The following is a 13724-nucleotide window of genomic DNA, read 5'->3' on the forward strand; positions in this document are numbered from 1 at the left end:
TGCAGCCTGAGCTCAAGTCAAGGGACTTTGGGCCCCAGGGCAGGACATCTGTCCCACTGCTTAGAGACACGAGGCTTATGAGCCAACCTTTGTGGGCAGAGGAAAATTGCCAGGCTCTAGGCTAACTAACTCCAGGTTAACTCCAGGTTAACTAACTCCAGGTTAACTAACTCCAGGCCAACTCCAGGCTGATGGGGAGACTCTGCTTGGGGAGACCCCACATCGAGCTGTTTTCCGGGTGTGAAGAGGAAAGGCTCTGACACTTCTGTGGCTTAACCCTGGGGCTGGAACCGGGAAGGAGGAGGACACGACACGGGAGAAACGCAGGAGGCTTCCCTGCATTTTCTGGCCAAAAGTTGGACAAAAAAAGCACAAAATGGCGAGGAGGCGAGAGGACCTGGGCTTCCACTCCTCTGACCTGGCCCCCAAGGGTGCTGGGGTGAGTACCAAGGGCTCTGACTTCACCCTGGGAACTCGCCCCACAAGTAGCCTCGGCCCAGCTATGCGTGGAAGAGCAGGGTGCCCCCCGGGGCTCACTCAGTCCCTGGGGCAGAGACCCTGGAGGAAGAGCAGCTCCTCTGCCCTCGGAACAGAGCACGGGCAATAGAGGGCGGCACCAGGCCTGGACAGAGCCCAGGGCCTGGACAGAACGCAGGGCCTGGACAGAGCCCGGGCATCTCTAGCAATCTGTGCCCAGGAGGGCATTGGAATAGTGACGGTGGATGCTGGGCTCCTGAGAGCATTTCACGGCCGAGAAAGAGGGTGATTGACCAGCCCTGGACCCCAGCGGTGGAGGCCAGCAGTACCCCATGACCAGGAGAGAGAACCGCATCCACCGGCAGGTTCCTGGGGTCAGAGTGATGGACGTACAAGACTCATCACTCTCCTGCTACAGACTTTTATGCCACCTTTTAGGGAAAGGCATAGGCACACAAGATGAGACTAAATATTTTATAAGTAAACTTACAAAATAGTTATAAAATTTACAAACGTATGAAATCCCTCTGGATTTGCAGAGAGATTGTGGCTGACCAGGATCCTGTACCCAACACTTGAATCCTCTGTGTGGGTAAGTGAATCAGCGCACGCGCGTCACAGTCCTGGACCAAGTCCATACGTGGCAGAAGCTAAGGCTCAGCTCTCCTCGGGTCCCCAGGACCTCCTCCAGGAGGGGGTGCTCTGCTAGACCCGCATCTCCTTAGGCTCCTCCTAGCGAGGCCCCCAGGAGACTTTCCTTAGTGTTGCTGCCTGACGCTTTGAGGAGCACGGGCTGCAGGGCCTGCAGCGTGTTCCTCTGTTATGACCTGTCTGATGGCTGTCTCCTGGTGACTGCAGCATGGGCTTGGGGGACAAGGCCACAGAGGTGAAGTGCCAATCTCACCTGTCACCTGGGTGCAGACCATCAGGGTGGATTCTGACCTTGGTCACCGGCAGAGGTGCTCATTGGGTTTCTCCACTGCAAAGTTGCCATCTCCCCTTTTCCTGCCGTAGTCTTTGATGGAAGACATTGTGCACAGACCATGTCATGGTGTGGATGTGAGGGGTCCCCCAAAGCTCACAGTGAGACGGTGCAGGAAGGTTCAGGGGAGACAGGACCGGGCTGAGATCTTACCCCATCAGTGATCTAACCCCAACAGGGCTTAGCTGGGCGGTCCCTGAGGGGTGGGTGTGGCTGGGGAGGTGGGCTGGGGCGTGGCCTGGGGTATGTATTTTATATCTGGCGAATGAAGTCTCTATGCTTCCTGATCACCATGTGGCCTGCTTTCCTCGGCCACCCTCTCCCGCCATGATGTCCTGCCTCACCTCGAGCCCTGAGGAATGGAGCCGCCCTTCTATGGACGCAGACCTCTGAAACCCTGAGCCCTCGGATAAAGTTTTCCTCCCCTACAATTGTTCTGGTTGGGTCCTTTGGTGATTAAAACAGCACACTTAAGAAGCAGAGCTGTGGGGCTGGGCAGTGGCTCAGAGGCAGAGTGTCTGCCTAGCACGGGGGAGGCGCTGGGTTCCATCCTCGGCAACGCACAGAAATAAATAAATCAAATAAAGGTATTGTGTCCATCTGCAACTAAAAGCCCCCCAAACAAAAGCAACTAGTGCTTTAAACAAAAAAGAAAAAAAATGGGTGCTCTGCTCCCCTTCTGCAAGGCGGAGTGCCACAGGGCGTCCGGACACAGGTGTGAGTCTTGCCTCCCCTCCTACCTCCTTCCTTTTTCTATCTACATCAGCGTGGACTCGTGCCTGTGCCATGATCCCATACGATTTCATTCCCTTTCTTGCTCAGAACACTGTGCCCGTGGCCTGGGAGCTGCGGGCGCCCATGTATTGAGCATCTTCTCTCTTTCTGGCACCATGAGCTGCTCTGGGCTCGTCTGACCTGTTTCCTGCCCTGGGTTCCTTCCCTGGAGATCGTGTCAGAGAGCCAGACCTGGTGCCAGGTGTGCTGTGGCTTCTGGGCCTCCTGGGGGACAAGCCAGAGACTCCCCGGCCCGACACGTGTCTGTGCGTGTGCCTGTGTGTGGTCACCTGTGGCGTATTGAGCTAAGCGTGACCTACCACGGGGCGGATCCTCTGGGCGGCTCCCCTGCTCTGCCCACTCCCTCTCTGACAAGGAGCACCCGGCTCCCTCCCGCCATCTGTGTGCTCCAGGGCAGGATATGTGTGTGTTATGCCACCAGCGCTCTCTCAGGCTCTCTGGAGACAGTGGTATTGACTAAGTGCCTGGCAGAGTCCCTTCGCCTTTGCTCCACCCACTTCTAGAGCACCAAAGTCAGCACTTTCTCCTGTCCTCTGCAGGGAGGTCACTCCACATCCGTAATGCAGATGGATGTGTCACTCCCCGCATTCCTTCTGGGGTCCAACTGACCTTCTGAATGACTCTTTAAATTTACATACATAAAGGTCCACTCTTTGCTGGAGTCTAGTGGGTTTTGACAGATGCCTTTCGTCACGTGCCCACAGGCACAGCACCATACAGAGAGCGTCCCTGCTTGGAGTGCCCCTGCGTTTGGTCTGCCCAACCCCCCACCCCTGGACCCCTCTTGACCACTGGTCTTGTGCCTCTGGTTCTGGGTTCCCTGGGGTCATGTGGGGAGCAAGCCGTGGGCTCTTCTCAGACTGGCTTTTTTTGCTGATGACCCCCCCCCCCATTCTCTGCCTTGCCTTTGGGAGACCTCATTTCTTTTTGTCATTGAATCACAATCCTCTGTAGACATGCCACACACTGCGTGCTCACCGCCCACTGGCTTCTGGGAGGACATCGTGGTTTTCCAGCATGGGAGGCCATGGTCAGAGCAGTGGACACTTGCAGGCATGCTAGTGGGGACACCCAGTGAGCAGGGGCGCACCTGGGCAGGACTGCTCTCCTGCAGGACAATGGTGTCCCACGCTGTGCATGCCCATCAGCAGGCGAGCGCTCCTGCTGCGTGTGTGGTGGTGTCTCACTATGGGGTGTGAGACACGCCCCGTGACGTGTTTTTAGGTCTCTGTTGCTTCCATCTGTGTATTTTTCTTTGGTGAAGTGTGTGTTCAAACCTTTTGCCCAATTTTCCCAATGGGCTGTTTTCTTATTTCCGAGTTTTATGATTTCTTCTTATTTTGACAATGATTCCTGTAACAGGTGTGTGTTTTCTGGTGATTTCTCTCCCAGTCTGCGGTTGATTCTGTCTCCTAACACTGCTGATCTCCTCAGGGGTGGCCAGTGCTGGTCACTGCTGGACATCTTTCATGGACAGTGCCCCTGAGCTGATGGGCTTGATCACCAGCACAGTTGGGATTCATTTGGAATCTTAGAGACTTGTGCTTTTTCTTTGTTTTGTTTGCGTGTAAGTTCCAGTGACTTTTTTCTTCATCCTGAGACAGGCTTTTTAACAAAAAGCACTGGGAAAACTGGATGTCCATATGTAGAAGAAGGACATTTGGTCCCTATCTCTTACCCTGCACAAACATTGACTCAAAGTGCATCAAAGAACTAGGAATTAGACCAGAACTTTGGCAACCACTAAGAAATGACACAGGGTCAACATTCAAAATGTTGGCACAGGTACCAACTTCCTCAACAAGACCCCAGAGGCTCAAGGAATAAAACCAATCAGTAAATGGAACAGCATTTAATTCAAAAGCTTCTTATGGTGAAGAAAACAATCAAGAGCATAAAGAGAAAGGGTACAGAATGGGAGAAGATCTTGGCCAGTTACTCTTTGGACAGGGGATTAACTTCCAGAATTTATAAAAAATGAAAAAAATACCACCAAAACAAAAGAGAAAAACACCCAAACAAAGCAAAAACCTATTCAATAATGGGCCAAAGAACTGAACAGAGACGTTTCTCAAAAGAAGAAATTTAAATGGCCAAGAAATGTATGAAAAACTGTTCAGCATCCTTAGCAATCAGGGAATGCAAATCAAAACTGCATCGAGATTTCATCTCACTCCACTTAGAATGCAAATCATCAAGAACATAAATCACCACAAATGCTGGTGGGAATGTGGGGGGACAGGTACATTCACACATTGTTGGTGGAACTGCAAATTAGAATAGCCACCCTGGAAAGCAGTATGGAGATTCATCAAAAGGTCAGGAATGGAACCACCACATGACCCAGCTGTCCCACTCCTCAATCTTCATCCCAAAGAACCCAGATTGGCATACTCCAGTGATACATGGATCTGATATTTTTACATCCGTACAATTGCCAAGTTGTGGAACTACAAATGGATAAGGAAATGCGGCATACGTACACAGGGGAATTCACTGAGCCACAAAGAACAATGAAGTCATGTCATTTGCTGATGAGTGGATGGAACTGGGGAGCGTCGTGCTAAGGGGAGTGAGCCAGAGCGAGGACGTCGAGGGCCAAATGCTTTCTCTCATATGTGGAAACTAGAAGGAGGAGGGAATTTGAACAAGGAAGGTCTCAAGAAATAGAAGGGAGAGCAATGAAGTGGAGGAAGGGCCTGGGGGGTGGTGCTGGGGAAGGAGCTGAGCCCCACTGTGCCATGTCCACGGACAGCGCATCCCACCGCTGTGCCTCCTCTTCTGTGTATGACGATGATGCACCAAGTAAGACAGTAACAGCAGGATGGTCCATAGAGCAGAGCAAGGGGGCCAGGGAGGGAGGGAGGGAGGGAGGGACCTGCCACTTTCTGTGGCTCTACATGCCGCAGTCTGGCTGGGCACAAATCACGAGCCACTCAAGCAGGAACAAACTTTATTTCTGAACTCACCAGCACACTCCACACACGCTCCCCGGGAACTCTCCCGAACACCACGCGGCTCCTCCAGGAACCACCAACCGGAAATCTCTCCTCCGGCACTTCTCCAACCAATGCAAACTCTTCAGGAATCCCCGCGAGAACTCAACGGGAACTCCGTGAGAACTCAAAAGTCATCATCTTAATGGCTCGCTGGCGTCACCTCTCAACCACTACTTCTGGCAGAAATGCCATGCGTCATCCCGACTCGGCTGTGGCCCTCAACATGTACAAATGAGGCACAGTGAGCCCCACTGTTGGGAGTGACATCACACACCAGTTCCAACAAGGCATGTGAGAGTCATGCCAGCATGGGTCCCTGTGAGTCTCCCCTCACTGGCATTACCGGAAGTCGGGATCCACCTTCTGGTTCATATTTATCTTTAATCAATTAGAACTTTCCCTCAGGCTTTTCATCCAGACCTCCCTCCTACCGTCGTGGTTCTTGAGAGTCCTGTAGTTCTGAGGCTGCGTCTTGGTTCCTTGCTGGTGTTTAACTGTCACTCCACAGTCGGCCCCATGGGGTTCTGCACTCTGTGGAGAACTGGCTGCACTCTGTGTCACCTGGCTGGACCTTCCTGTTCTGCTGCCCGATGGGCTTTCCTCTCCTTGGGGCCTCCCTGGCTTTGCTGCACGTCCTCCCTCGGCCCATCTCACGAAGGCCTCACGCCCGGCATGCTCCTCGTCCACCCACGGACACCCTTTCTCAGCTTGCTTCTGCCCCCTCCCCAGGAGAGGGGTGTGTCTTGGAGCCCCTGAGGCTGCCCCCTAACTGCCCTACTCTGGAGGGTGTCCATCATTTCAGCAGCCTCTGGCAGCGGGAATTTTGAAAGAACTGAATGGATGGTGTGGTGCTATCTGCACAGATCAGGCGACCTTTCTGGTCGAACTGTGCCATCGACTCAGATAACTCAGGGACAATATGTATCCCAGTGTTGTCCGTTTGGTACGCACCCCATAACTGTTGGCTCTTCGTATTGCCATTAGCTGAATGTATCTGTTTAAGGTTTAACCCTCTGATATAGCCTTTGAAAATTGTCAGATTATCAGAGAAAATAAGAATTAACTTTATTCATCAGGGTTGACGATGACCCAGGGTTGTCATAGTAACCTAAATATTTTAGTGGCACAATGAATAAAATGAATGGGTCCTTACACCTGTGAAGTCTGATACACCTGGAGACCTCTCCTTGCTTCATGCCCTGGGGCAGGGAGAAGAACAGGGCCTCCAGGTCACCCAGGAGGAGGAGGAGCTGCCCCCTAACTGCCCTACTCTGGAGGGTGTCCATCATTTCAGCAGTATTCCATTGGCCAACCCAGTCACCTAGGGCCTGGAGATAAAAAGGGCCCTTAGATCAAACTTCTAGCAGATTCTGCCATTGGCCCCAAAACAGGAAATTCTAATTTTTAAACATATTTTGGACAACATGTCAAAATCGATTTTATTTAAATTATCTCCACATTTTTCAGAGTGGTACTAATCCTGGCCAGTATGTGGGGTGGCAGAACATAGCACGTAAAAATGACTCAAAAGCAAAATGGCTTCAGTATTTTGTTCCACCAAGTACATTTCATAAAAGAGAGCACGTATGAAAGTAAAGAAACATTTAATTCTAAAATGTAAATGCAAAATCCTACAACCCCGCTAAGTACACACCAACCAATACTGAAAGAAAATAATTTTAAAGAAGAATTGAGTCAGACGTCGATGGTATGAGTCAAATCCTTTCCTGCATTCACTGGGATTGCTTCTGCTGCTCAAATAGAAGGGAGAATATTTAATTCAAAACTAGGTTTTCCAGAGATTTTTGCTTCTGGACAAGAAGGAATGACGTAAATTGGATTTGTCCTCCTACCTGAAGCAAGAGCAATAGAAACTGAAACACGGTATGAAACATTGGGTTTCCAGACATTACGCTAAGGTAAAGCAGAGCGGTGAGAACTTGGTGCTGCCCACCTGCTGCCTGAGAGGGGTCCGTGGGCCTCAGCTCAAGGAGGGGAGCGCAGACATGCAGAGCTTCAAAATGCAAGAAGTAAAAGTGGCAGAACTCCAAGGAGACAGAGCCACATCTACAATTACAGCCGGAGGCCTCACAAACATGGTTTGAACAACACTATCATTCAACTCGACATGACCAGAACTAATGTAATATTCCACTCAATGCAGAATACATATTCTTTGTATGTAAATATGGAACATTTATAAGGCAGATAATATTATGGTTATAGATACATAAAGTAACTTCAAAAGACTCTGAGCCACTCCTGGTGTACTCTTTGACAGACACATATTTAGAAAAACCGATGAATATTTGAGACATAAATAATGTACTCATACGTAAATTACAAGTTAAAGAAGGACTTAAAAGAGACACTGGAAAGTATGTTGATTGGAATGAAAATTAAAAATAGAACATTTCAATATTTGTTGGTTGCAGCTAATGCAGCACTCAGAGGAAAATTAATAGCAATGAATATAAATAGAAAAAAAGGGAAAGGTTTCAAATTAATAATATAAGCACCCACTTTTAAGTCATTAAAAAAAAGAAAATACATCCAAACCATGTAATGAAATAATAAAGGCCAGAATAAAAATCAACCAAATAGAAAACAAAAAACAATACTGAACTTAATGAAACTAAGAGCTAGTTCTTTGAGAAGTTCTAGAAAATTGATAAACCTCTTCCTAGATTGATCATAAAAAAATAAAGTCATGAGTATTGATATTACACATTCTAACTATTAAGAATAATGATAATAGAATATTGTGAATAGCTTTATACCAACAAATTTGACAATCTGGATATAATGAATTCCTTAAAAGACACAAACCAGGAAGGCCCACTCAAAAAGAAATACATAACCTAACCCTATTAAAAAAATAAATTTTTAGTTTAAAACCTCTCTATAAAGAAAAACTCCAGGGCCAGATGATTGCTCTGGTGAGTTCTGCCTAACAGAAATGCAAAGCTCCCGTTTTCTCCTCCTTCCCCAGGGGACTCACTAGTTTACATTTTATTTCTAGGGGTTTACGTATCCTGGATGTGAATGAATCATGCCACATGAGGTCTTTTCTGTCTGGTTCTTCCACTCCACATGATATATTCAAGGTTCATCCATGTTTTATCAGGTATTCATTCTCCATCCCTTTATTTGGCTGATTAATATTCTGTTTTATGGACATGCCATTTTTGTTTATCCACTCGTCGATTGACGAACATTTGGGTTCTTTCCATTCATGGACCAGCTGCTCTGAACATTCATGCACCATTTTGTGTCAATGTATGTTTTCAGTTCTGTGGGTCTAACCAGAGGGGAACTGCTGGGTCCCGTGGTGATTCCACACTTAACTTTTGAGGAGCTGTCAGACTGTTCTCCAGATGACTTTCCAGCCTGCCTTCCCATCAGCAATGCAGAGGTTCATGATGTTTCTGCATCCTGAACACTCCTGCCATTGCCATCCCGGGGCTCCCATCTCAGGGTGGTTGGTTGGTACTTCTCCAGTGACTAATAACATTCCACATCTTTTATGCGCAAACTGACCATTTGTATACCTTCTTTGGAGAAATATCCATTCAAATCCTTTGCCATTTTTAATTGGAGTCTCTTTTTGTTGTTTATTTTATAAGAATTCTTTATATTCTCTCTATTAGACCATTATCAGATATATAACTTGCAAATATTTTCTCCCATCCTGTATTTTTTTTAACTTCCTTGGTAGTATTATCTGAGTCACAAATTTTTAAGTTTTGTTGAAATCCAATTTATCTATTTATTATCTTGTTTCTTGTGCTTTCTGTATCATATTTAGGAAATTGGTACCTCACCCAAGTCCTGAACACTTACCCCTATGTTTCCTTTTAAGAGTTTTATAGCTTCAGCTCTCACATGTAAGTCAGATCCGCTTGGAGATAGATTTTGTATGTGGTATGAGGTGGGTGGCCCAAGTTTGTTCTTGTGGGCGTGGATATTCAGTGTCAGCACCTGTTGTTGAAAGAACTATCGTTTCCCCCATTGAAAGTTCTTGACCTCCTTGTCAAAAATCATTGACCAAAATGCATGGGTTTTATTTCTGGACTCTCCATTCAATTCCACTGGTAATTTCTATCCTTATTCCAGTGCCATTCTGTTTTGATTACAGTTGTTTTATTGTAAATTTTGAAGTCAGGATGTGTGAGTACTTCATTTTTTTCTTTTTTCAAGATTGTTTGGCTATTGGGGGGGGGTCTCTTGGATTTCCATATGAATTTTGGGATTGGCCTGCCCATTTCTGTGCAAAAGCCTTTAGAAATCTGATAGAGATTGCTTTGAGTGTGTAGGTCCATTTGGGAAATGTTGTTCTTTGTTGTTCTTTAGACATTTCCTTTAGCTCTTTAAACATTTTAAAATAGCTGATTAAAGTCTTTGGACAGTGAGTGCAATATTGGGACGTCCTCAAAGATAGTCTCTGTTGCTTGTTTTTTTTTTCTCTGTGGACAAAGTGGGTCACACTTTCTTATTTCTTTGCATATCTTGTCATGTTTTGTTGAACAATGGATGTTTGGACTATTGTAAAAGGATAACTCTGGAAATTAGATCCTCCTCCCCAGGTTCATTTCTAATTATTTAGTTATGTATTTAGTAACTTCTCTGAATTGCATTTCTAAAGTCTGTTCTCGGTCATGTGTGCATACTGACAACTCTATTCTCTTATCTTAGTAGTCAGCTAATGTTTGGACAGAGAGTTCCTTAAACTCTTATGAAACTTTGCAAGAAGTTAACCGCTCTGCCTTAAGCTTTGTTTCTGCCTGTGTGGGTCCTGAGTATCAGTTGGAGTTAACCTAGGGCTGTCTCAGGTCCTTCCTGAAATGGTCTCCATCCTGGGAACCCACATTGTCTTCTAACACCCCGGGCACAAGTTGGGGTTTTTCAAAACCTTTTCCTCCCTGAGCATTTCATTTCTGAGGCTGTCCTCAGATACTTTTTTGGATTGGTCTGTAGTTTCCCCAGACGTTACCCTTGGCTCAAGCCGCCCTCATGGGAACATTTGCAGGCCAAGGCTCTCAGCCAGTGACTCCAGGGTCATGGCTCCCGTGCTGCTGAGTTCCAGGTTAGGTGACTATCAGTCATGCCCATTGGTCATGCTGTTCTCCAAGGGTCAATCAAACAGACTAAACAATTACAATTCTTTGGGAATGGCGCCATTCTGGTACCAGCACTGGAAACAGGGTGGCATTTTCAAGGTGGTTGCTAATCTGGGGAGCAGAAAATAGGGTAAAGGAACATGGCACACATGCCTTGTCCTCGCCGAGATCCAGCCATTTGTCTTATATAAATGCTTCCTGTGTTGCTGCAAGCGCCTGGCAGTTTCCAGAGTTTCAAGGAGATGGAGTGTGACCATTCTTCCATCTTTTCATGGCTTTTATGTAGAGATGGAATTTTGGAGCTTCTACAGTTTTCATGGATGCCATTGCCATTTCAGTTGTGCAAACCGTTCTTTCCTGCAAGCAACGCGCCATTTTTCTCTGTCTGCTTTTGAGATGTTTTTCTTTGTTTTAGTTTCCTCATCAGTTTATGATGCGTCTCAGCATGAATTTCTTCAGACTCATGGGTTGTACGAGTCTCCTCAGGCTGTAGATTCATTTATTTCTCATAATTTGAGGCATCTTCAGTCATGATGTCTTCAAATGTTTTTTTTTTTTTAGTCTCATTGTTGGGACTTTTGTTCTTTTAAAAAGTATTCTCCCTCCATTCCTGGAGCATGAGTTTATGATGGCCACTTGAAAATGCCTGTCAGGTGACTGACATCCATGTCAGCTTGGCGCTGACCTGTGCTTGGTATCTCCTCCCAAGCATGTTCAGATTTTCTTGGTTCTTCATATCATGAGAATTTAGGGTTATACTTTGAGTATTTTTATATGTGGCTCAGAGTCTTTACACACCGTGGACAATGTTACTTTTTGTTTGTTTGTTTTATCAGGAAATCAGCCTGATCGGAACTTAAGTTTTGGCCAATTTTATGTTGATTGTGGTTCTAAAGCCTTTGCCGCGCTCCTCCGATCGCTGTGTAGGTGGGTTTTAAGTGGACAACCCCATAGACTAGCATGTCAATGGCTAGTTTGGTCCCTCGGCTAAAAAAGATGCAAGTTCAGTTACCCCAACCTCCTCTTCCTGTCTGCAGTCACAGTTGTCGAAGGGACAAGAAAAGGTAGCAGAGAGAGAGGGAGGGAGGGAAGAAGGAATGGTGGGAGTTCTCCCCGCTGATTGGGGGCTGCTGTTATGTGACTGAAGAGGAAGATTCTCCTCCCTCAAGGTTTTAGCCTCTTGCTGGCCCTCACAGCCACCCCACTTCTGCTGCTGTGGGTTCTTTGGGGGCTGGGGTACAAGAGAATAGAGAAAAGGAAAACAGCGCCTCACGGGGCATTTCCAAGTCCTGAGTGAGTGTCAGGGAAGCACTTTTCCATTCCCTGAGCAGAACCAGGGTGTCTTCTGGCGTTTCTTTTCTGCTGCTGCCCACTTCCCTCAGCCTTGACTCCAGACCCGAAGCACCAGAGGGAGACACGGCAAGATCACCCCAGTTTGGTGGGTCCTTTGGATTGCCCTCTTTCCCTCAGTTTTCCTGTTAGCATTTATTTTCAAAGTCCTCAGATAACTTCTCCATGTATTCTGCCCTGATTTCATGGCTGTGTTCAGCTGGGGAGACTATATCTTATCCTGAAGAGGAAGCATCACGGTTGATTTTTGGACAAAAGTGCAAAAGTTAACCAGCAGAGAGGCAGCGCTTTGTCAACCAAACTTGGAGAAACTACTGAGTGCTGGTAATTCAAGGCATTCTTTCCACACACAAGTGCACACATACACGGCGCCACAAAAAAACTAAATACCAAAGCATCATAGACTTAACTATAAAGCATAAAAATGTAAGACTTCTGGAAGAAAACCTTTCCACATTTGGGTTAGGCTGATGTATGACACCACATTGCTATCAATACGAGAGCAAGTCAATATGCTGGACTTCATCCCAGTCAAGAACTGTGTCTTTGAAAGGTACTGTTAAGAGAATGAAAAGACAAGCCACAGGCAGAGAGAAAATTATCTGTAATCACATGTCATAAAGGACTTGTATCCAAAACATATAAAGAGTTTTCTAAATTCAATAATGAAGACACATACAACCCAAAGATTCGAACAATTAATTCACCAAAGAAGATACATAGGTGGTAAATAAGCACCTGAGAAGATATTCACCATCATCAATCATTAGGGAAATGCAAATCGAAACTCTAATGAAATGGCATTACACACCTATTAAAACGTCTATAATTAAAACAGCAACACCAAGTGTTGGTGTAAGAGGGACCCACTGGAACTCTCACATGCTGCTGTTGGGAATGTAAAATGCTCTATTTGTATAACAATTTGGCGGTTTTCCAAACAGTTAGACATACATCTGTTGTATGACATCCATTCTGTTTCTAGATATTTTGCCAAAATAATTGAATGCACATGTTCATGAAAGACTCAGACACGATTGCTAATTGCAACTTTATTAGCCATTGTCGAAACCTGGCAGCAACCCGGGTGTCCATCAGTAGGTTGTGGATTAATGAGTGGTGGCGTGTTCAATAATGGCGCGGGGATGAATTTCAGAATGGTTGTGCTGAGATACAGAAGCCAGATAACAATGGTGGGTACGGTACAGTTCTATCTTCATAAAACTGTAGAAAATTCAAACCATAAAGACTCCTGGGGAGAATGGCGCTGGCGGAGAGAGGCGGAGGCAAGGGGCGTATGCGGCCTTGGGTAGAGGACGTGCTGGTCACCGACTGTGTCCAGGTCAAGGGCTGCGTGCACGTGTAGAAGTTCCCCAAATGGCACGCTTGGCGTGCGGCTGGCCCCATGTCAGCAACGCCCCTGTAAACCTGCCTTCGATGGGCCTTCAAATCAGGCTCTGCAAGGCTCAATCAGCACTTCCCTGGCGCCCTTGCTAGTGGTCAAGGGCTGTCTTCCACCTGGGGTGTTGGCTTGAATCCGTGAGCCCGCAGACCGTCTTCTGGGAGGAGGCGCAGGGACGGCCCAGACCCCCTCAAGCTCTCTGTTGCGGTCTTTGTCCCTCCCCCTTCCCTGTTCCCGAGCCCATCCCAGAGCACAGCGTGGGGACTTTTTGTTGGCTGCAGCACCCTTCTTGCTGTCCCTGTGCGTGCACACGCCTGTGCGCAGGGTGTGCAGAGAAGTGACAGAACCTCACCAGCACGCGGAAAGCCCCTTGGCGTTTCCTTCGGTCCAGCCCCTTCCCGCCCAGGTCCAGCTGCCCTCCACCTCAGCCGACCTTCGGTTCCCTCAGCTGCGAGCACCAAGCGCATTCCCTGCTGCCTCTGCCCTCTCTTCCTCTGCAAGGCACTGATGAGGTCCATCACCGGGCGCGGGAGGCAGCAGCGGTCCAGTGTGGGAGTGGCCTGTCCTCCCCTCTGTGCGCACAAGTCGAGATGAGCTTA

The sequence above is a fragment of the Marmota flaviventris genome, chromosome 19 (genome assembly GCF_047511675.1).
Source record: "Marmota flaviventris isolate mMarFla1 chromosome 19, mMarFla1.hap1, whole genome shotgun sequence".
NCBI lineage: Eukaryota > Metazoa > Chordata > Mammalia > Rodentia > Sciuridae > Marmota > Marmota flaviventris.